Source organism: Dendropsophus ebraccatus, chromosome 3 (assembly GCF_027789765.1).
Source record: "Dendropsophus ebraccatus isolate aDenEbr1 chromosome 3, aDenEbr1.pat, whole genome shotgun sequence".
Lineage (NCBI taxonomy): Eukaryota > Metazoa > Chordata > Amphibia > Anura > Hylidae > Dendropsophus > Dendropsophus ebraccatus.
Window position 1 is genome coordinate 114,152,614 of NC_091456.1, and position 24,712 is coordinate 114,177,325.

Sequence of the window (24,712 nt, forward strand, 5' to 3'; positions counted from 1 at the left end):
CAAATCTGCTGTGGATCCGGTAGGTGTGAAGGCACCCTAAATAGACAAAACACACACAGGAAATAATCTTTTTAACTTATTCTTATTAATTCTAATTTTTTTACATATAACCCAAAGTGCTCAAACTTTTAACAATACCTCCTATGTAAACCTTTCATGCTTGAGAAAGGGGGTTTGGCCCCCAAAATGTACTATTAATTACATGTAAAAGATGTTCAATCTCTGGACTGTTATTCTGTTTAACAGGTGGATGAGAAAATAAGTGAATGGTCAAAATAAGGGTTGTCCAATACTAGATACAAAACAACAATGACAAGGTCCTAGACTCATCATGGACTGAAGCCCATGAAAGTACGGAGGGCAGGGTGGCAGATAACCAGTCCCAACTACTCAGCGGCCAGAAGCCAGTTGGTTGGCTGGTACTGGCCACCACACTTAGAGACTGAGCTCACCAAAGCCAGCTCAGAGGAGCTCCAGGGTGTGGTATCTCCCCTGTGACGACAAGACACTGTGCTTTGCAAGTTGTGTCTCCAGGAGGGGGTAGAGGGCTGAAAAGTGAAGTAAAATAAGGGTAACAACAGATATATAGATAGATGACTACTGGAGTAAGGATGCGTAATACTAAGTTATGGGAAGTAGTTAAAATAGGAACACAAACTAGACACTAAACTAGAATATCAAAATGTTGATCATTGACTCAGGGATTATTTTGATTGCTATTGGAAAGGATTTTTCTCCCTGTGTTGGGGCAATTGTTATCTGCCTCATAAGGGTTTTTGCCTTCCCCTGGATAAACACAGTAGTTTTTTCTCGGTTGAACCTAATGGACTCTTGTCTTCTTTCAACATTATTAACTATGTTAAAAATGAAGACCACAGAAGAGATATGGCCCTGGTGTGAAAATATCAGTAACACCATCAGAAACAAGAATCTCCACTGACCTAGGGAAGTTTTTTTTAGTGTTCCATACCCAAAACACTCGCACTCACACGCACAAGCCCTGGTTCTAATTGGGATGGCTAGCCCTTAGTATTAAAAGTGCTATTTTTTACTCATATAGTGTCAAAGTATTCCAAGTATTCCACAGCACTTTACTATTCTAGGTGATTCCAAGCTGCCATTGCTTTTCAAGGTGCACCATTCCTGCCTCTATATCAGGCATGTCCAAACTTTTTTCGAAGAGTGCCAAATTTGATGAAGTGAACATGTGCGAGGGCCGACCATTTTACATGCTATATGCTTTATAACACAGGCAGATAATAGCAAGGTGGATACCTGGGGGCCGTAAAAGTTCGGAACGCGGGCCGCAAATGGCCCTCCGGCCGGACTTTGGACATGCCTGCTCTATATCAACAGGTTGGGGAGAAAATAAGGTGTGCATTGTGCAACATCATTGGCAAGGTCCACATGATTACCAATATGTGGACCAGTAAGCCCGGACGGGGGCTTACATCTCCCTAATTTTCCACTTGGTTCTGGTACCGGCGGCTGGGGCTCAGGCGTGAAGTGTTTTGTCACATGTCCTACCATCACACTGGATCACTAGATGTCAATCGTTGCCTCCTCCTAATACCAATCTTCCTGCTCTGCCACCTCTCATACTCTCAGCATAGCTGATGCATCACCAACTTCAGCATAGCTGGGGATGAGCAAGAGTTTGTTGTTCTGAAAATCAGCTGTCTGAGGGACAAACCACACACCTTGTCAGAGCTGTCGGGGGGTATGGACCAGCAGACAGACGAGCAGTTGCTGTCACTTATCTTCAATCCAGGAAAGGCGCTGTGCAATAATGGGCGAAAATTCAGACCAGCAGTGGCCCGAACCTGTTTGCTTGCCCAAGCCTGTTTAAATCCCTTGCCTGACGCATGTACATATCCTGTTGGTGCTGAGCTGCCATGGCAAAGCTGCTGCATAAAGTGCAAGGCATGTGTGCGAATTTTACCTATTTTCACCCTGCTGCTTGCCTTTCTGCACTGCAGCCTTACTTGGACCTTCTCACCCACCACTCATATGTGACTTAAACACAATGCTGCAATGATTTGTCATTACAGCAGGGTGGAAACCCCATCAGCACAAGGGTTTTAATGTAGCGTAGCTAGGGGGATGCAGTGGACCCAGAGGAGAGATTCTGCACCAAGGACAACTTGTCCTCTCCTGGCTGGCTGGCTGCCAGGCTCACCTCAGACACCACACGCAGTAGTTCCAGCAAAGCCACCACTGAGTTGCCCACATCAGCAGTGCTAATTACTGGGTGCCCACCTTGCTGTATCACCCATTGGGTTAAAAAGCAAGGGCTCTGTGGAAGCACAAATCCCAGGTGGAGGAAGTGGCAAATGCAAGCTAGGGGGAATGGAACAAACTTGCTTCACACACCAGGAGTAGTCATCACAGGCAAATGTATCCGCCTATCCACAGCCAACGTGTACAAGACAACATCCATAAAAAATAAACCTGTGGAAGTCCCACAGGACTTGTCCATCCAACTGCCTGAATGAGGAGACAAGATACAAATGTTCTGTCACGTGAAAGAGTGACAAAAAGAGTTTGAGCCCTAATCCCTGCCTGCTTGGCGATTCTGTACTAGGCTGCAAATGCTTAAATAAACTAGACTGCAATGAACACATGACTGAGGAAAAGGATGTGTAAATTTTTGCTTGCTAGTGATAGATTTGTAGGGCAACCCTCTTGGACAATTAATGACTTCCTTATCCAGAGATAGAGTGTCTAGGTTTTTATGATTGAGACGATAAACTGTTAGGAAGGGGTGGGGTGGATAACATGCAAGGCCAATTATAGTGACTCTCCAAAAAATATTTTAAATCTTACTGCAACCGTTAACAATAAGCACAATTGTGGTTCAATTTAAAGAAGGCTCTGTGAATGTTTACACAGGTTTTTATCGTGTTTACACCGGGGGAGTATATACGGTAAGAGCTTGCATCTGTGGGTTGCTGTTGCATTTTTTGTATTTTTGTCTGTACTTTAGACACATGCAACTTGCAACCTGCAGTATGAACAGAGGCATAGAGGTGCTGCCATTTTTTCCTTTTTTCTGTTTTCACCCCCTCATCCTGTCTCAGTAATGGTATCACAGCTACCAGCACATACAATCCCACTGTTTTAGGACCCTTGTAATCAGTAACCTTTCATTAACTTTGCCCTATTGAGAACACAGGTCTGGTCCTGTGGACATTTTTCACCCAATGGGGCATGACTGGGATTGTCAGGGAAGTGGTAACGTGTGCCAGCTTGCTGATTGGCTTTCAACGAATGTTTTTTCGAACAACAAAATGATGCATGAACGGACGTGTTACTGTTCATGTATCAGTTTGTGTCTATGTTACCCTATTCCCAAGGAGATAACTAAAAAGTGCCCTGCCCAGGCAACCCCTTCAGTAATGTACAGGTATGAATGTGGTGGGAAGGTTTTAACTGTCCTACTGAATATTGTGGTGATCTCAGTGGTGATGTCAGTATAGGATGGGTAATGAAATATATGACTATAATGATGTGTCAGAAATTTTTCTTAGGTATCTCCATAAGAAACTTTTACTAATATGTACTCTTTACATTGAGTTATTATTAATTCTACATTTAGAAATTGACCCTTATTATGAGTGTTGCTTAATCAATATGTCCTTGTTAAGGCTTTTGCATGTTCATCATATAATTACTATTATTATTATTCTTTTTAATAGTTTCAAAGGATGATTACTATAGTAATAGTAGTGACTGCTAAATTTCCTACTCACTCAGAATTTAAACTTGAGATTTCTGACAAATTATATTCAAAGTGTTGCGGGGAAACAAGTGACTTTTCCTGTCTTTTCATTAAAGAATATGTTTTCCTTGACCATCGTGCAATCCTATATTTATTCAAATGTGCTTAATGATGAAAGTCTAAGAGTCTAGATAATAAAGTGCTACATACTAGTAATAAGATAGCAATGGTTTACAAGTCCAGTAGACAAATAATACCACCCATGGAGATATCTATGGACCATTTAAAGATGACCTGATGGCTTTATCTCTATCTCTTCTGTCAGCTTTACAAAGTCACTATTATACTCTCAAAACATCCTTCTCCTTTCTTGTTTTCTAAATGTTGGCAATATTCCTAGTGTATTTTTCTGTAATATAACCTACAATTTCCACCACATTTAAGTTAAGTGCAAGTGATTTGCTGAAAATACAATGACTTGCCAACTGCTTTCAAAGATTACCTGCTGTCCCTAAGTGGGTAGTTTAACCACTGCAGTCTATACATGAGTGAATACACAAAGAGGTGTTTTCTGTTTAATAACTAGTAACCAGACCTTTTTTTTTTTTTTTTTTTGCTTTTTAAATATATTGATTATGTTTTTATTTCTCCCATTGCAGTTGGTCATTTGTCAAATTCCGTTTTTTTCCATGAGGGTTTCTGGGAGGGCAATAAAAACTTGGAAAAATTGTAACAGCTGTTTTAATGTTATTTACAGTGTTTGTTTTCTTTGTTACATTTAGCTATTTTGGTTACTGAAATGAAAATACTCACTGTTGTTTAACTAGCTCTCTTTTTTGTACTGCACTTGCATTTCACTCAATAAAAACTGTCAGCAATAATATATATATATATATATATATATATATATAAATATATAATATAATATATATATATATATATATATATGTTAATATGAAGAACAGATGAACGTAGTTGTTTGCAAATTGGTAAGTGCTTAGACTTTGTTAATTTCTATACATTATTAATTTATATAAAAGGATCATTTAGGTGCACTATGCTCCTATTCACCTGGAACCTGAATCAGTATATTATATATACATATATTATTATAATCATATAGCATCATCTACTAATAAATCCACACAATAATTATATAATTATGGGATTTACAACACCAACTCAAAGCGCATTGTCTAGGTTTTACTCCCAAAGTTAAATGGGAAGACACTCTACCTGAAAGCACACACATCTTGTGACTTTCTGATTAAAAAAGGAAAAAAAAAATACATTTTAATGTTATTCTTGACCAGTGCTTCTCAAACTGTGAGGCGTCCCCTAGATATTGGTGAGGCACAGATAGGGAGGCAGTTCACAGTCTCAAAGTGACTATGATCTGCAGAGTCCTTTCACTTGTTTCAACAATCTCCATTTTAGCAACATTGTTAAATTATTTTACACTTGCTTTATTGGTATATAGAGCTTAGGAGACAGATAAAAGGTAGCCCTAGCAGTATTTGTCACTTTTAAAAGGACTTCCACCACAGATGATGAAGCCCAGATTTCCCCTTTGTCTGCCTGGTGATAGCTTAGTGTGTTGGGTGAGGCTCCAGTAGAAAGAGTTTGAGAAGCGCTGTTCTAGACCACTATGCTAGGAGGTAAAACTTGACACTTTTTCAAATTGAATTAGTATACTAAAACCCAGAAGTCTAAAAGAAAAGCTTCACTTTGATTCTATTTCACCCCAAAAATGTGTAATGCAACCATACATTACCAAGAGCTAAATACAAGATAAGGGCAGAAGACTAAGGGCCTTATTCCACCGGACGATTATCGTTCAGATTATCGTTAAATCGTTCGAATCTAAACGATAATCGTTCGGTTAAAATGCAGTTAACGATTAACGACCGAACAAGAAATCATTGATCGCTTTATAAGACCTGGACCTATTTTTATCGTTGCTCGTTCGCAAAACGTTCGCAAATCGTTCACATTGAATAAGATGTCGTTCGGTCGTTCGCAGTAGATACGAACGCAATAGCGAAGAAATAGCGAAGAAAAAATGATCCCAAATACGATCATAAGTAACGATTATCGTTCTATGGAAATGAGTGAGCGTTTTCAGGTCTTTCGCAATAGCGGTCGTTTGAGATTGTTAATAGTTAACGATTATGCGAACGATAATCGTCTGGTGGAATAGGGCCCTAAGGGCCCTATTAAGGCTGGCTGTTAAGAGGCCTACTGTAATGGGATCAAAAGGAATACTACCCTATTACACATACACATTTATCTGACAGATCATTGAAGCCAAAGCCAGGAACAGACTATAAAAAAAGAACAGGTCATAAAGGAAAGACTGAGATTTCTCCTCTTTTCAAATTCGTTCCTGGCTTTGGCTTCAATAATCTGTCAGATAAATCTGTATGTGTAATAGGGGCCTTACTAGGGTTTAGTAGGTAGGGACAGTTTAGTCTTCTACCCTACCCCACCCATTTCATCTTCTGGAGAAGACACACTCATCTACCAAATGTATTTGGATCGCATTTATATCTTGTACTTAGTTCTTTCTAGTATATGGTTGCGTTTCATTTTTTTATGGTACACTTTTATTGGCAAAAAGTGTTATTACTAGGGATGACCAAAGTGAAGCAGGGTTCGCAACAAAGTTTGCAAATTTCTCAAAGCTTCGTTTTCAAATTTGAACAAAATGTCGGCTGCACGAAAAAAAAAAAGGTATGCTCCCAGGGTGTCTTTCTCTGTGTCTCTGGTGTCTCCAGCCACCTCCAGCCCACTCAGCCAATTACTGATTGAGACAGGACAGTGCTGCTGCCAGTGATAGGCCGAGCGGGTTGTCATTCTCCAGACAAGAGTGATAGCCTGCTCAGCCAATCACTGGCCACGGTGTTGCCCCAGGAACCAGGGATCTTGGCTGCTGGGGACTGGAGAGAAAGAGGAGGACAACCGGGGAGCACAGACTGGTAAGTATTGTTGTTCATTAAGGTTCAGGCTATGTTCAAACAATGTCAAAAATAGAGAAAAAGTGGCAGATTTTTATAATTAAAATAACAGCCGTTTTTGCCGTGATTTAACTGACTATAATAGCAATGCAATGAAGGCAATTGGAAGACAGACGTCCAATGCACACAGTGTATTGAATAACAGACGTTTTTGCCGCAGATGTCAAAATAATGAACATGATCATTATTTTCGGAAGTCTTTTTCAAACAGCAGATGTTTTGTATTAGTAGTTCACACACAGTTTTCCTTTTTCCACTGTTCTTTCTCCGTCTTTACTATTAATTCAATGGACTTTTCCATTAAGCCCCACCCAAAGGCCAATTAGTTAACCAAACTAGAATAATGTGCAAACACCAGTCATTGCACTAAGGGGAGGCCAGGCTGCTAAATAACGTCCGTTTAGCCTCAAAATAACAGAAGTAATTTTAAACTGAACTGAAAAAACGTTGTGTGAATATAGCCTCAGATTGCAAGTTTGTGAATTTTATGCCAAACCTGCTGAACCAAACTTTTTAAAACTTTGCTCATGTCTAGATATTACACTTCTGGATTTTGGCATATGTCTTTCTGAAAATGTATGCCTGCAGTAGCATCTTTATGTGATATGTGTGAACCCATAGGCTAGTTTCAATTACAACAGATTTGCTGCAGACATTTATGATTGCCCAATTCTTTGGGCAATCATGTGGGCTTTGCAGAAATCCATACATATGAGGCAGAATGAATATGAATTGAATAAATAATCAGTACAGCAATAAATCGACTTGTTTTTTTTTTTTACTTTTCCCTTTATTTTGAAGAGTGATGATTGGACAGCTAATGTTAAAATATGCCCGCAGTCTATTTCATACATCGGCAAAAACTTTAATGTGAGGCAGCCTTATTTTTTGCTTCTCTTTCCTTTCCAGAACACAGATTTCATTTTGGCCATCTCTCCAGAGAGTGATTTTACATACATAGCATAGAATTTGCCTGCAATGCATTTGTGGTGTAGCTTTAAAGATCTATTCTATCGACAGATTGTGGGTCCACTCAGCCATGTGTGTGAAGATAGATTTTCCTGCCCCACTCAACTAGTCCGTTTACAAATGTTCCACAATTCTCTACTCTGGATAGCTACTGGTCTGTGGCATAACTCATTAAGTGCAGACAAGCTTGAGATTTAATAGAGTGTTCTTTACTCATCCTTTTCATGTCCTTTTTGCACTGTATGCAAGACATTTCAGTCAACCTTCTTTGCAAAAAATCAATAACACATTTTCCAGACTATCACAAGTAAATATTCAGCACCTTTTCTAAACAGAATAATAAAATAAACGTTTATGTTAATAAAGGCTGGACAATTCTAAAGAGCGTCAAATTAAAATGATGCCGTCTTATAAGACCCTATACTTAAAAAAAACAAAAACTAAAATGGTCTCAGAAAAGGGTGGTACAGGAAAAATACTGAAACATTCATTCATGTTTTGACCAGAAAAATTTTAAACACCATAACAGAAACATGAGCAATGGAAAAACATAACAAAGTTAACAAAGCCAAAGCTCTGAGCTCTGTAGCTTGCAGCCAGGGTCAAGAAAAAGAGCGGCAGCTTGTGGTTTTGTTTGGAATATAGCTGTGTTATTGCCTGCACTTATGTAGGTTTAAGAAGTTTCACTTCACTTTCCATGAGTGGCTTACCAGGCATTACTGGGAAGGGACAGTGTAGGCCCCTATTACACACACAGATTTATCTGACAGATTCTTAAGGGTACGTTCACACTTACAGGATCCGCAGCAGATTTCATTTAATTAACTGAACACAGCATCAAATCTGCACCATCAAATCTGCTGTGGATCTGCTGCAGATCTGCTGCGGATCCTGTAGGTGTGAACGCACCCTAAAACCAAAACCAGGAATGGATGTGAAAAAAGGAGAAATCTCTGTATTTTCTTTATGACCTGTTCTCTGTTTATAGTTTGTTCCTGGCTTTGGCTTCAATGATCTGTCAGATAAAAGTGTATGTGTCATAGGGTAGTATTCCTTTTCACCTTATGATAGTAGGCCTCTAAACAGCCAGCCTTTAAAGGGGCCTTAGTCTTCTGCCCTAATCCATGTAGTACATAGAAGATAGGCTTACCTACAAATATGTTCAATGTTTTCTGAGTAGATTGTATTTATATCTTGTATCTAGCTCTTGCTAGTGTATGGCTATGTTCACACAACATCAAAAATGGAGAAAAAACGTCCGATTTCGCTATTTAAAAAACGTTCGTTTTTGCCACGATTTAACTGACTGCAATGGCAATGCATTGGAGTCAATGGGAAGACGGACGTCCAATGCACACTATGCATTGAAAAACTGACGTTTTTGCTGCGGTTGTCAAAATAATGAACATGAACATTATTTTCAGACGTCTTTTTCAAACAGCGGACATTTTTTATTAGTTGTTCACACACAGTTCTTCTTTTGTAACCGTTCTTCCTCTGTTTTTACTATTAAACTCAATGGACTTTTAAAGTAAGACACACCCAAAGAGCAATTAGTAATCCCAAACTGAAATAATGTGCAAACATCAGTCATTGCACTAAGGGGAGGCAGGCTGCTAAAAAACGTCCGTTATTTTAGACTCAAAATAACGGACGTCATTTTAACCCTTTGAGGACCAGGCCCAAAATGACCCAGTGGACCGCGCAAATTTTGATCTTAGTGTTTCCGTTTTTCCCTCCTCCCCTTCTAAGAGCTCTAGCACTTTCAGTTTTCTATCTACAAGCCATGTAAGTGCTTGTTTTTTACAGGAATAGTTGTACTGTGTAATGGCGTCATTCATTTTACCATAACATGTACGATGGAATTCCAAATATATTATTTATGAAGATATAAATAGGTGAAATCGTAAAAAAGAATGCAATATGGTAATGTTTGGGGGGTTCCTGTGTCTACGTAATGCACTATATGGTAACAGCGACATGACACTATTATTCTATAGGTCAGTCCGAACACAACCATATGCAGGTTACACAGATTCTCTAATGTTATATATGTATTTTTTTATGAAATCCTTTTTTTTGCCAATTAAATATTAATAAAATGGGCTTATTGTGACGCTTATAACGGTTTTATTTTTTCACCTACGGGCTGTATGTGGTGTCATTTTTTCCGCCATGATCTCTAGTTTTTATTAATACCATATTTGTGAAGATCGGACGTTTTGATCACTTTTTATTGATTTTTTTTAATATATAATGTAACATAAAATAGGTAATCTGCGCACTTTTTCCCCTCTTTTCGTGTACGCCGTTTACCGGTCACAATGACGCTTGTTATATTTTAATAGATCGGACAATTACGCACGCTACGGTATATTATATGTTTATCTATTTATTCATTTTTATATGTTTTATTTATATAATGGGAAAGGGGGGTGATTTAGACTTTTATTGGGGGAGGGGCTTTGGGGTAGTGTGTTAGTGTTTTGAACTTTTTTTTTTTACACTTTTGAAGTCCCTTTGGGGGACTTGTACATACAATACTTAGATTTCTACACTGATGATTGCTATGCCATAGGCATAGCATTGATCAGTGTTATCGGCGATCTGCTCATTGAGCCTGCCTGTGCAGGCTCAGTGTAGCAGGTCGCCGATCGGACCGCACGGAGGCAGGTGAGAGACCTCCGGCAGTCCGTTTCAATGATCGGGACCCCCGCAATCGCACTGCGGGGGTCCCAATCGGAAAGTGACAGGGGACTCCCCCTGTCACTTACACTTAAACGCCGCGGTCGCGCCGTGATCGCGGCGTTTAAGGGGTTAATGACACGCGGCAGCGCGATCGCTGCAGCGTGTCATTGCTGGTGAGGTCCCGGCTGCTGATTGCAGCCGGCCCCCACCTGCTATTAAGCGCACTCCGCTCCGGAGCACGCTTCATAGCGGGAGAAACACCCAGGACGTAAGGTTACGTCATGGGTCGTCTGGGGACAGACTTCCATGACGTAACCCTACGTCCAGGGTCGTCTAAGGGTTAAACGTAGCTGAAAAAGCGTTGTGTGAACATAGCCTCTGGCTGCATTATACATTTCATGTGGTGAAATAGAATAAAAAAAAGCACCTTCATAGGCATACCTTTATTTTTGAAAACTTTTTTTAAATCTATATTTTATAGTAGACTTCTGCTTATAAGCTAAGGAATTGGCATTTCTTTATCTAGGCAAATGAGCAATAAGTGTCCAAAGTGTGGGACCCATGTCCTTAGAGCGAACCAATCACTAAGAATTTCTTTCTAAAGCTACTAGCAGCGGCTGATAGATGGAGTAAACCTCTGCTTTACCATGTGTTCTATGTGGTCTGTGGTACCTTTATCTGCAGGAATTCGTCCTTTTTTCGGGCCTGTTAGAAGTCACTTTTCCTGTCAATCACCTCTTTAGAGCACGCTGACAGGCAGAGAGCCGTGACTAGTTACAGCCCAGATGAGTAGATCCCGGCTCTCCCCTTGCCTCACGCACCCGAATAAAAGACTATTCCTGCAGCTTAACCTTTTAACCCCTTGCCGCAAAATGACATTCCCGGAACGCCATGTAAAGCAGGTAGTTCCTGCAACATGACGTTCCAGGAACGTCATGCTTTCACTCCCACCCCCTGCTGTCCCTAGAGGTGAAAGGGAAGCGGGAGGAGGCTGTGTCACAATGCCCCTGCCCATAGAGAAACCGCCCCCCCCCCCTCTCCCCGGGAAGTTAACCCCATATTGAGATCTGCTCACTCCAACCCCCCCTTCACCCCCCACGAATGATCGCACGGCTCCAGGAGGTTAATGATATAATGAGGCAGGGACCTGATCATTTGAATGAGCTGTCAGTGTTCTGACAGCTCAGTCACTCTATAATACATTACAGCACTGATCATGTGCTGTAATGTATTATAGAGGTACCTGCAAAGGTTAAAGTGGAAAAAACACACATATATACATACATAAATAAAAAAATAAGTTACATAAATGAATTAATTAAATAAATAAATATAAATAAATAAATATAAACATTCCCCCCCCTTTATATGCCCTATGAATAAAATACACATATTTGGTATCGCTGCGTCTGTAATGACCCCGTCTATTAACCTGTTACATTAATTGTCCTGTCCAGTTAATGCCGTAAAAAAAAATTATAGTAAGAAAACAAAACGTCACATGTACCCAAAAGGTGTACCACTTAAAACATCAGCTTATGCAGCAAAAAAAAAAAAAGCCCTCACATAGCTCTATTGTTAAAAAAATAAAAATAGTACTGCTCTTACAATATGCAAGACACAAACCGTATTTATAGTATAAGTGCCATAAACTATAACAAAAGCTATATAAAATGGATATCACTGCAATCGTAGCGGCCTGATGAATAACGATAACATGTCATATGTAACATATACTAAACAGTGTACAAAAAAATGATAAAAAAACAGCTGCTAAATTGTGTTTTTTATTCTTACCACCTATAAAAATTTTTATAAAAATTATCAGGGTGTCACATGTCTCCCAGAATGGTACAAATGGAAATGTCAACTTGTCTTACACAAATATTTTGGCACCGTAAGGCCTCTGTGACATGGTATAATGGTTTAAAAAATCTGAAATAAAAAAGGGGCCCAAAATTCACCAGTTCTCTGTCCTGTCTGAGGCCTGTGGTTGAGTCAGGTGACGCACTGCGGCCACATATGTGGGATTTCTAGAAACATTAAAATAAGGAGAATAAATATTGAGTTCCATTTCTCAGTTAGTATTTGCTGTATTAGAGGAAAAAAATGAATTGAGCAGATTGTGTTTCTGGAGCATCACATTTGTGGGGTCAATTAAACGCTCAAAATGGCCAGAAAAAGAGAACTTTCATCTGAAACTCGACAGTCTATTCTTGTTCTTAGAAATGATGGCTATTCCATGCGAGAAATTGCTAAGAAATTGAAGATTTCCTACAACGGTGTGTACTACTCCCTTCAGAGGACAGCACAAACAGGCTTTAACCAGAGTAGAAAAAGAAGTGGGAGGCCGCGTTGCACAACTAAGCAAGAAGATAAGCAAATGACAGTCTCTAGTTTGAGAAACAGACGCCTCACGGGTCCCCAACTGGCATCTTCATTAAATAGTACCCGCAAAACACCAGTGTCAACATCTACAGTGAAGAGGCGGCTGCGGGATTTTGGCCTTCAGGGCAAAGTGGCAAAGAAAAAGCCATATCTGAGACTGGCCAATAAAAGAAAAAGATTAAGATGGGCAAAAGAACACAGATATTGGACAGAGGAAGACTGGAAAAAAGTGTTGTGGACGGACGAATCCAAGTTTGAGGTGTTTGGATCACAAAGAAGAACGTTTGTGAGACGCAGAACAAATGAAAAGATGCTGGAAGAATGCCTGACACCATCTGTTAAGCATGGTGGAGGTAATGTGATGGTCTGGGGTTGCTTTGGTGCTGGTAAGGTGGGAGATTTGTACAGGGTAAAAGGGATTCTGAATAAGGAAGGCTATCACTCAATTTTGCAACGCCATGCCATACCCAGTGGACAGCGCTTGATTGGAGCCAATTTCATCCTACAACAGGACAATGACCCTAAACACACCTCCAAATTGTGTAAGAACTATCTACAGCAGAAGAAGGCAGCTGGTATTCTATCGGTAATGGAGTGGCCAGCGCAGTAACCAGATCTGAACCCCATTGAGCTGTTGTGGGAGCAGCTTGACCGTATGGTACGCCAGAAGTGCCCATCCAACCAATCCAACTTGTGGGAGCTGCTTCTAGAAGCGTGGGGTGCAATTTCTCCAGCTTACCTCAACAGATTAATAGCTAGAATGCCAAAGGTGTGCAATGCTGTAATTGCTGCAAAAGGTGGATTCTTTGACAAAAGCAAGGTTTGATGTAAAAACAATGTTATTTCAAATACAAATCATTATTTCTAGCCTTGTCAATGTCTTGACTCTATTTTCTATTCATTTCACAATGTATGGTGGTGAAGAAGTGTGACTTTTCATGGAAAACACAACATTGTTTGGGTGATCCCAAACTTTTAAACGGTAGTGTACATTAAATTTCTCTAGACTTGTCTGCTTACTGTACTTGCAGACTTGCACACACCCCGGGAGGCTGTGCGGGGTCAGGACCTCCTATAAAGACATCACTAAAGTCATGTAGTGGAGGGCTCTGCAGGGGAAGCTGCCTGTTTATGACCTGCTGTGTATCCTTTCTCTCCCAGACCCTCTATAATTATCTGCCTGTATACCCTGTTTGTTCCTGTGTTCCTGCACTTTTTATTTTATGCCACAAGATGTCACTGTGTTGTATGAATTATATGCCTAAATGAAGGAAAGGGTTAACTGTCTAACTGTCATTAGGTATGAGGTGATGTTCACTGTCCAATCCCTGAGCTAGGTGCCTCAAGTGTCTGGCCAATCAGGGATTAGATTATTCCCCTGAGGAAAGTCAGTCGAGTAAGGATTTTCTCTAAGAGGATTTCAGTGAGGGAGCTGATGTCATGGCTCCCCAGTTAAAGACCCCAAAACAAGGAGTATATTACTTCTCTCAAAACAACATCATCTTAGCCATGTTTGGCTAAAGGCATACTGAGGAGGCTGGGGTAAAAGAGAACTAAAGGGATACTCTACCTGCACTGGGCGGCTATTTTCTCTCCTGATAACTAAGACGTGACTACAAGACAGTGAATAGGTAAAAGTTGTATGCTGAAAGACTTCACTGCAGTTTGCTAGGTTCCTTAGGGGTCACCCCTAAGGCTAGCTCTACCCATAAGGTGGGGCCTATGTTCCTGCTCTATGTCACTAGGTGCCCATAGACAGCGATAGGTGGAAGAATAATACCCATGGGCATAGTTATTTTCTCTTAAAGCCCCTTCAGTTGAGTACCTCAGGGTCTAGGTAGGCCCCTTAACCCTGTAGTAACCCTCAGTACACTCCTCTCTCCTCTCCTAAAGCCAAGCTACAGTATTCAAAGACTTTTCAATTAAATAAAGTATTTAAGCATTATTCCTCCAGCGAGAAGCTGTGTCCAAATCTAAAGATACCCAGCTTAAGGATTGGATTATATATATATATATATATATATATATATATATAAAATTTACACTTCTATTTAAAGAAAGGACTTACTACCCTGTATTGCATTCGAGGGATTACAGTGAAAAATAGTTTTCTTGTTCAAATTTAAACTGACTCTGGTGATTTACTTCACACCTACACCCGTATTAAAAAAGTGTTTTGTTGGTGTATCCAGGGGTGAACGCAATGTCGTAAACACAACCCCCCCACCCCACCCCAAATGAAAAAGATTGTTTGCTTTTTTTTTTTTTTTTTATTTTACAGCGCAATTAATTTTTTTCCAGTTATGAAAAAATATTTTATGAAAAAATTAAGTCTGTCATTGCGTCTGTAGGTTAAAAAATGCAAGCGCTATGGCCTTTTAAACACAAGAAAGAAAAAACGAAAGTTCAAAAATAAAATCTGGCCTGGTCCTTAGGGCTGAAAGAGGCATGGTCACAATTTTTTTTTTTTAAATGAACAGGGGTTGTGACAATATACTTAAATCATTTTTTATTTTTTAAAGTTTAAATGAACATTTACATATGGCCACTATGTTTCTCCCTTTTTTATCGAACTGTGGTCTATGTTCCCTCTGTGCCTTCTTCTGGTAACCTGCTTTTTGGATAATATAATTAGCATAAGTGTAATGGATGGTCCAAGCACAAACTTTTGAATCCCCTGGATCACCTAGGAGTGATGGCATTTCTTCCCCAAGGAGTATAAGGAGCACCCAATCTTCACCAGCGCCTGCCGCAAGGCAGGATGGACTTCGCTGCTGGCAACTCCCATGTCACTACCATTAGGGAAGGACCTCGGAGACCACCGATTGAAGAACTGAAGGAGTGCTGGAGTCCGGGAATAGGTACTCTTCTTCTGTGGTAGAAGTGCAGGATGCAATGTTAGGACATACTTCAGATGGATAGGCACATGCTTGCCCAATCCTACAGGAGGCCAAGAGCCTAAGCTAAGAGAGAGGGAGATCATCACAGCACAGTGTGACCCAGAACAGGTAGGGGCTAACGAACACGGCCGTGTGCTGTTACAAGAAGTCAATAATAAGATCAAGTTAATTTCTCTCAGTTGATAAACCATCTGCATGATGAACAGGTGGCATTCCTTACATGAACATGCAAAGGAACATGTTTGGTCTCTTTTTTGAAGTGAGAAAAGACCAAATATCAGCAGAGAAGGAGCATGGACAGCAGTTTGAAAGTTGTATACACTGATTTAAAACAGTATACTGCAAAACTGCTTGCATTTACAACCAGTGTTGATTTCTTAAAAAAAAGAAAAAAAAAGGTTTATGACAGGTAGACTTTAAATGCTCTGGTCTGGTTGCTCTGGTCAGTCCTTACTCTAGTGTTAACCCTGACCCTTGTCAGTTGAAGCTGTCTCCAGGTCAGTCCACAGTATAGTGTATCAAAAGTGTAGCTCCTTGGGAAGGGCAAGGTGGGGCCAACGCTCCTGGGACCACCTGATATTTATTAAGAGAAACAGATCACTGATCTTAGGGAGACCAGACAAAGATAACACGGCCGACTGATAGTTAAAGCGCTCAGTGCAGTGAAATCCTAGGTGAATTGCTCCCTGGGAAACATAAATATGCAAAAGACAAATCCGTGGAGCCTCATTTAAGAGCCTCAAAACAAAGGACTAGCCAGATATCCTGCTCCACACTGATGAGGGTCAACACCCGGAAACAGCTGTTTGTGGATGGATACCTGTCCTGGGTTTTCCTTTGTCATTACATTGACTTATAAGCCCACTCAATATGGTGGTTTTGGTGGTTTCCTTACAGGAGCCACCCCTTGGCTGGGTCCTTACCGGAGGGACATCTGGCTAGTCCTGCGTTTTGAGACTCTTAGATGAGGCTCCACAGGTTCTCCTTTTGAATACTGATATTTATTAAGACTGGCATACTCTTATGCCAGTCTTAAGGCGACTCTGTACCTACAATCTGCCCCCCCCCAAAAAAAAAAAACCAAACTGCTTGCATCTTTTTATAGCTGCTTTCAATCCAAGATCTGTTCTGGGGTCCATTCAGCAGGTGATGCACTTATTGTCCTATTGGTGTGGCCTAAAGTGTCTATGCCCTAGACTTTCACGGCCTCTCCGTCTCTCCTCCCAGCCCTCTTCACCATAAGGAATGCCCCCAGGCAGGATTTCTGCTGTTCATCACCTGTGTGAACACTGCACATGTGTTGGATCGTTAAGTGACGAATAGGAGAAATGCTGCCCAGGGGCGTTCCTAATGGTTAAGAGGGTGTGGAGGAAGGACGGAGAGGCTGTGCAAGCCTAGGGCATAGACACTCTAGGCCACACCAATTTGACACAGGACTGCAAGTTTAAAAGTTGTTTTTTAGGACAATAACTGCATCACCTACCGAAGGGACCCCAGGACAGATCTTGGATTAAAAGCAGCTATCCAAAGGAACAAATGGTTTTGGGGGGACAGAATGTGGGTACAGAGTCGCTTTAAATCAAGCTCCGCCCCTATTCACCCTTACTAAGCCCCATGCCTCTTAGTAAAATTGGTGGGACCTGCACCTGCCGCGTGCTCATGTGGTGTGCTCAGAAATTTACACCTGCTTTGCAGCCGGTGTAGATTTCTGCCATGGTTAATACCTTTTTCTAGGCTTAAATTATGATAAATTAGGTGCCAGAGGAGGCTATGCCTCCTCCCCGCCTTGCTGCACCCCATTAGGCAACTAGAGCTTATGCCTGGCGTACACAACTGAAAGGCAAAAATCTGGGCTTTTCCGCGGAGAATGCCAAAGGTGCACATTAATAATTGTGCTTCATACTGTATATAACAGTTATACAGTTACAGAATTTTGAGCGGAATCCGCCGTGGGAACTCCGGTCGTTAATTTAGGCTCTTTTACTTATTGTGCAAGGACCCCAAGGCACAGAAGGAAAGGAGCAGCATTTTTAGCACAAATTTTGCTGGACTGGTTTCAGGGTGTCCTGTTGCATAAGCCCAATTCCTAAGATACCAGTACAGGTGGAACCCCTGACAAGTGACCTAATGAGTAAACTAAACCCAGGATGGATGCTTGGGGCCGCTGGTATTTGCAAACATAACATAAAGTTGTTCAGCATCCACAGCGTTGCACAAAGGGTGTGCCTTACTATACTTTGTGAGCAGAAGCCAGGAGCACTACTCTGTATGCGGCCGACATCTTTGTGGAGTCATCCACAAGTTTTGAGCTAGCCTGCATAGCCAGCATCCTGTCTTCCATGAGCCGCAGGACTTCTCCACCTCCTGAAGATTACATAGCTCCGCCCCCCGACCTTACACATCTGCGTTCTGTAAGTGCTCCTCTCTCTTAGGAGCCAGCTCAGCTTCCACAGGCTGCCCACAGCTTCCCACAGCTCCCACAGGCTGCCCACAGCTTCCCACAGGCCGCCCACAGCTTTCCACTGGCTGTCCACGGCTTCCCACAGCTCCCACAGGTTGGTTAGGCAGTGTAAAGTCTTTTATTCTGTGGGGGGAGACTGAACAAATATAGGGGTTGATCTGACCATCTGTGTGCATAGATCTGCATGGATACTGTGGGCACAGTATTCAGGAGGATGCTGCCCAGCCCTGGTCACTTCAGCCCCTGTACTTGTCACCTCAGTGACCTCTAATGTAAAAGTTCTTGTACATGAACTAGAGGCCACTCCAGAGGTCCCAGCACTGCCAGAGGTCACTGTGATAGTTCTTGCTTCCCTTCTACATCCTGCAGAAGCTCACTATAGGATGGATGAAAGTCTGTTGATCTCTGTTATCAGCCATTTCAGGCTGTGGAGAGGTAGAGTGTATGACCTGTTATCAGCCATGTCTCTGGTCTGAGGTCTTAATAACTCACTTGAGGATCTTGTCTGGGGTCTGAATTTATTTGAGTTGCTGTAGAGGCCAGAGTTATTATTTAGGGAATAAGTTCATTGTAAAGCAGACATGTTAGCAGAGCTGACATATCTTCTCTACTGGTTATATATTCTGCCAGTGACTGTATATAAGGGCTATACGGGCAACATCAAATTCAGAACTGAGTTACCCTAACGATTGGCCACTACCTGCGGGACAGTGCTGTGTGATTGCCCCCCAAGCTAAAATTTGCCAGCCAGCCACTGACTACACTCTCAAGGAATTTATTCAGGGCCTTGACGCTGCAATCATCAGATCGCTAGTATAGCACACAGCAGTACATCTGTACTTCTATACACTCAGTATTATTCTGACAGCCTGTGATACCCAGCCTGTGGCTGGATCTAAAAGATTCTGTGGTAGCTCGACCATTCACCTGCTAAGTTGTTCATGGTGACGCCACTTCTGTGGTGGTTGGTCGGTTGTGTAGTACAGCTCAGCGGGTTAGGATGTAGTCATGATGCCAGTGCTAACTCAGGTGTGCACACAGGTGTGATGGTATACCTGCTTTTAGTTTTTTGTGCCTGGCTATATTGATCCCCAATGGCCGGTGACCTGTTTGGCTTTGATGGGTCCCTTGGGCTATTATCACGGTGGTCCAGTTAGGGGACATGACCAACCCGGACTGTTGGTACCGCCACCCACAGAAAGGGGAAAATGACCCAAGGACGGTGTAGCCTGTGTGTATAGGTGCTGGTGCAATTGTCACTGAGTCCCAGTAGAATAAATGATCTTTACTGAAAAGTCTCTGACAATACAGGATAGTGGTTTAACAAGTGACTTCTAAGATACAGACTAAAGTTCACTGAATTTGTGCTGAGAGATGCTGACGTGCTGAGGTAGAATAGGAGAGTTCAGAGGAGTGGAGAGGAGTTTGTCGGGAGAGTCCCAAACCAATTTAGTAATGTGCTTTGCCGGAACTTGTGAGAAGAAATACTTGAAGAAGAAATACTTGTGAGAAGAATTCTTGTGCCCGTGTGTCGACATGAGTGTCGCTAAACCACCTTCTGCCCTGCAGTGTCGGTTTACCCGTCCTACGAGGGTGACACAAGCCCCAGTCCTGGTTACCTGAGTTGGGCTAAGTGTCCGATTGTATGCAGGTGTCACCTGCGTTGCCAGATAGAGTACGTAGGCCTTGGATACGGCTGCTTTGCTCTATCCGGGTCAGTTCCTCTGTTTAGGCTGTTTAGTGTCGGTTGGAGTGTTGTCCTCCTTAAGTGCTTAGCACTGCATCTTGACTGTAAGTATAGCTGTATAGTGTGTCCACTATCACCACTAGTCTATATTGAACTGAACTGTTCCCTTGGGGTGGTATTGTGTATGTATATAGTGCAGAGATAGGTAGAAAAAGAAAGGCATCTCTCATTGGTGCACTGAATAACATAATAAGACAGTAACCCTTGAATGACTACAGCTCTGCAACATACAAAGAAATACATAGTGACATCTAGTGGTGAAACTTACATTACACCTTTATCACCACTTAACTCTTAAGTACAAGGTTTTTGCGGCACATGCCCAAACTAGAAACACCCGTGGTGGGGCGCCACAATTCCATAGCTGGTAGAGGGTGCCAATGGGCAACAGGGGGAGCCTCCTCCCCCTGTCATCACTATAAATCTACAGGCTTAAACTTTCGAGACCAGACATAGATTTCCGCAGCTGTGGCAGGAATGTGGTTGACAGCTAGCTATGACAAACCTCTACGTCATGGTGCACCAAGTTTTTTCATGTTTTATTCAGAAGCAGATCCCCTTCAGACGAGGTCTTTTATCAGGGAACAGGACTGTGGAGATAATCTCTCCATAGCTGTAACCCCTCTCTCCCTAGACAGAGTGCTGCATGTTGTGCCCACAAAGAGTGCATTCCTGCTATAATGTATCTGCACTTACACTCAGCTATACACACTGCTGCTATAATGTGCCTGCACTTACACTAAGCCATTCACACTGCTGTATAGAGAAGTTTCTGTCACTGTACCCCTGCACAGCTCTGTGATTCTCACTTTGTGATTTGTCCATGCTGAACACACACCCCTTCCCTATTGCTGCCATGTGACCACACAGACCTCTGACAGCTGCTCTGCTTTTCTATTCTAGCCTGTTGAACTACACTACTGCATTATAGGGGTCTGCAGTTCCATCCAATATTTACAAACTGCTGCTGTTTTTTCAGGTTTATGCACATAGTATACATTATACTCCACATGCTAATTGCTATACCCTACAGTAACATATAATATGACATATTTAGCTGTTTCTAAATGTTTTTTTTTTTTTTTTTTCATTTGTTTTACCTGTTATTCAGAATAAAAAGTCATTATTTTGGGATGTGGAATAAACTGTATTTCAATAATGATTTCTTATGGAAAAATTGTATTTTCAAGGAAACTTTGCTTTGGTTCTCAAACTCTTGCTTGGTTCTCAAACATTTTTTGGGCCCCCAGTCATGAAGTACTCTGAACGAAGCGCGGATGGTGGGTTGTGCCTGGTGAGTTTAGCACTGGTGAGGCTTCACATACAGTACAGTACTGTATAAGATTGCTGGAGTGCATATACAGCACAGTAGTAGTATAGTCAGTGCTCCATAATCTCTCATCCTGTATTGTATAAGATTGCTGGAGTGCATATACAGTACAGTAGTAGTACAGGCAGTGCACCACCATCTCCCATCCGTTACAGTGCTGGGGTAGGGGAGACTCTATACAGTAAAGGGTTGTGAGTGAGGAGTTGGTGACTACTGTACTATAATTGCTGGTTCTGTTAAATGTTTCTTGTATATAATGTACTGTACAGTATAGTGCTGCTCTGTAATGTACTGTACAGTATAGTATTGTAGGAAATTATCGGTGGCTGCTGGAACCAATTAAACACATTTACATAATTTCCTGTGGGAAGACACTGCTCGGTTCTAAAACTGCTCGGTTCTCAAACTGCCTTCAGGAACCAATTAAGTTCGAGAACCGAGGTACCACTGTATATAGACAGAGAGAGATATATAACTTTACTGTATATGGAAAATATAAATACAATAATTTTTTTTTTGCCACCAGCAAATATATGCTCCTTTGAAAGTCATACAGGGTCATTTGGTAGGCCCCTGGATGTCATAGATCAGCAGCCCACAACAAGCTTCTGAAACAAGCTATTCAGTTTTTAAAAGTAGTATAGGACATCGTTAGAATGGTGGCTGAAGAAGCCCTATGTTCACAGGCAGGTGCTGAAGCCTCTTCATTGTTTACACTGGTCCATATTTTCAGTAGACAATGAGTTTTGTATTATAGCTTTCTCCTATTCCCTTTGTTCCATACCCCAATAAATCTGCAGGATGAAACTGTTGAACGCATTGGTGAAGGCTATTCATTAAACAAGAAATCAATGATCTTTTATTATTAATAAACAGCTAAACCATAGCTAACATCCTAAGAAATCTTGTGAACTCAGTGCATATTGTTGAAAAACATATATACTTTGGGTTGAGTGTAGTATTTTACCTCCATTGCTGCTATTACAAGTATTTAGTAGTAGTTGTAGTAACATCATTAGCCATATATCAGACAACGAAAACCAAAGGTTCCTGTGCAAGTAAACTGTATCACATATCCCCATTTAAAATAAATAAAAAAAGTATTTTGGGTGGGACAACACTGTCTTTAGAGGGTGGCAGGCCAGCAGGTTCATTGTGATGATGCTTCAGACAGACAGACACAAACAAATACAGTCATTTAAACAATTTGATGCTTTACTATTAGAGATGAGTGGTCGAGCAAAATGTTCGAATGAGCATCAGGGTGCTTGATCGCGCTCGATGTTCTACCGAATGCCTTGAGTGCTTTTTAACCTCTTAAGGATGGAACCAATTTTCGTTTTTGCGTTTTCGTTTTTTCCTCCTTGTGTTTAAAAGCCCATAGCACTTTTAGCATTTTTTCCCCTAGAAACCCACATGAGCCCTTACTTTTTGCGTCACTAATTGTGCTCTGCAATGGCAGACTTGATTTTTGCATAAAATATGCTGCGAAACCAGAAAAAAATTTTTTTATGCGCGCTTAAATTTAAAAAAAAAAAAAGCTATTCTTTTTCTTTGGAATTTTTTTCGTTTATACGCCAGTTATTCTTGATAAACAAATACTGGGAATAAAATTATCCTGAATTAGGTAGCACAACTTGTATGCTTTTGATCACTAGGCTCCAACATAGCAAATATTAAAGTATTGTTTTGCCTCCCAAAAGTTAAACAAATCACTAATATACACCATTGGCGTATTGGTCCTTAAGGAGTGAAGGCACTTTAGTAGGAATACACAGTTTGTTTGCTTGTTTGATGCCTCAATGCCCAGGTCGTTTTAGGACCTAAAGGAGAAGTACAGCGAAAATTTTTATTAAAGTATTGTATTGCCCCTCAAAAGTTATACAAATCCCCAATATACACTTATTACGGGAATTGCTTATAAAGTGCTTTTCCCTGCACTTACTACTGCATCAAGGCTTCACTTCCTGGATAAAATAGTGATGTCACTAGAGATGAGCGAACGGGTTCGGCCAGTATGGGATCCAGTTCGGATTTTTCCAAAAATCCGAGTCCGATCGGATTCGGATTTTTGGAAATCAACTCAGATTTTTCTTTTTTTTCCTTGCTTTCTAAAATGGCAGCCGCCATTCTAGAAAGCAGGAAGTGTTCCGGGCAGGAAAAGCGCTTTCCCATGATGCCCGGAACACATCCAATCAGCAGGGATCTTGCACTAGCCCACCCCCTGTGTGACGTCGGTATTGCTTTAAGAGGAGCGGTCACATGACTGCACCACGCAGTGTGGAGAGAGAGAGAGAGAGAGAGAGAGGAAGCAAGCTGCTGGTGCTGCTGCTGCTATTGTGTACTACAGACTACTGAGAAGATATTGTGGGAAAGGAAAGGAAAGATTAGGAAAGCGGAGAGGAGAAACATCAAGTGATTGAGAGAGAATTATAGAGAGGGCGAAAGATAGATAGATTAGGCATAGGACAGCAAAGGGTGCACGGAACCAAAACGTGCTGTACAGATATACAAGTCCTATACTTCTGATAGTGTGTATATCACATCCGTCTTACCCTGAGAGACAAAAATACCTGGTGCAGGTGTATAGCATTATATCTTTAAAAAAAAGTGCTATATATATATATATATATATATATATATATATATATATAGACAATTTCTATACTTGGACCCTAAAAAACGTGCTATATATATATATATATATATATATATATATATATATATAGACAATTTCTATACTTGTCCTATATATTACAAGTCATATATATATATACACAAGTCCTGTATATTACAGAAAATACTGTTCTCATCTACCAAGTGTAGCAATCAGAATTTGAATATAAAGTCATGGCACAGAGGCAGCAGGAAACCTCACAAAGCGTTTCAGGCAGAGGGCAGGGCAGAAAGTCTGGCTCAAGGGGCAGAAGAGGAAGTAGCACAGGAAGAGGGTCCAGTGGCAGGCCTGAGCTTCCTTTGTCACACAAGGGTTGTGTCCACAAGTCTAATTCCTCAGTCCTGGAGTGGCTGGCTCACACTTTGACGTCCACAAGGATGAGTAGTGAGACAGCCAGTCAGGTATTTGTGAGTACCTCGGACGTGACCCTGACTTAGCACGGGCACGCAGCAATTCCCCCACGTCCTCCATCCTCCAACTTTTGAACCGCCGCCTGCAAGGGAACTGTTGGCGTCTATGAGCAGCCAACTGCTCTTTGATGATAAAGAGCACGTGGAGGAAGAGACAGGGGACAATCAAGTGCAGGGCATAGCTGTGTCGGAGGCGATATCACAGCAGGCCCATGTTAGGCCTGGCAGGAGAGCAGTAGGCAGTAGACGAGAGAGGGCTGGGCAGGAGCCTGATGAGGATGATAGCATCATTCTGGAACAGGATGATGCTACATCGGATGTTACATGGGATCCACTGCAGGATTCGGCTTATTCGATGGATTCGAAAACCGTGAATCCGTCCGCCAGCAGGCCCGCCACAACTA

The 24,712-nt window shown here is 41.5% G+C and overlaps 1 protein-coding gene across 1 annotated transcript in view; it reads right to left on the bottom strand.

Annotated features, from left to right (window-relative positions):
* LOC138787292 (hepatocyte nuclear factor 6-like) overlaps positions 1-24,712 on the bottom strand; it is a 104,343-nt gene that overhangs the window by 10,036 nt on the left and 69,595 nt on the right. The gene's annotated exons all lie outside the window — the stretch shown is intronic.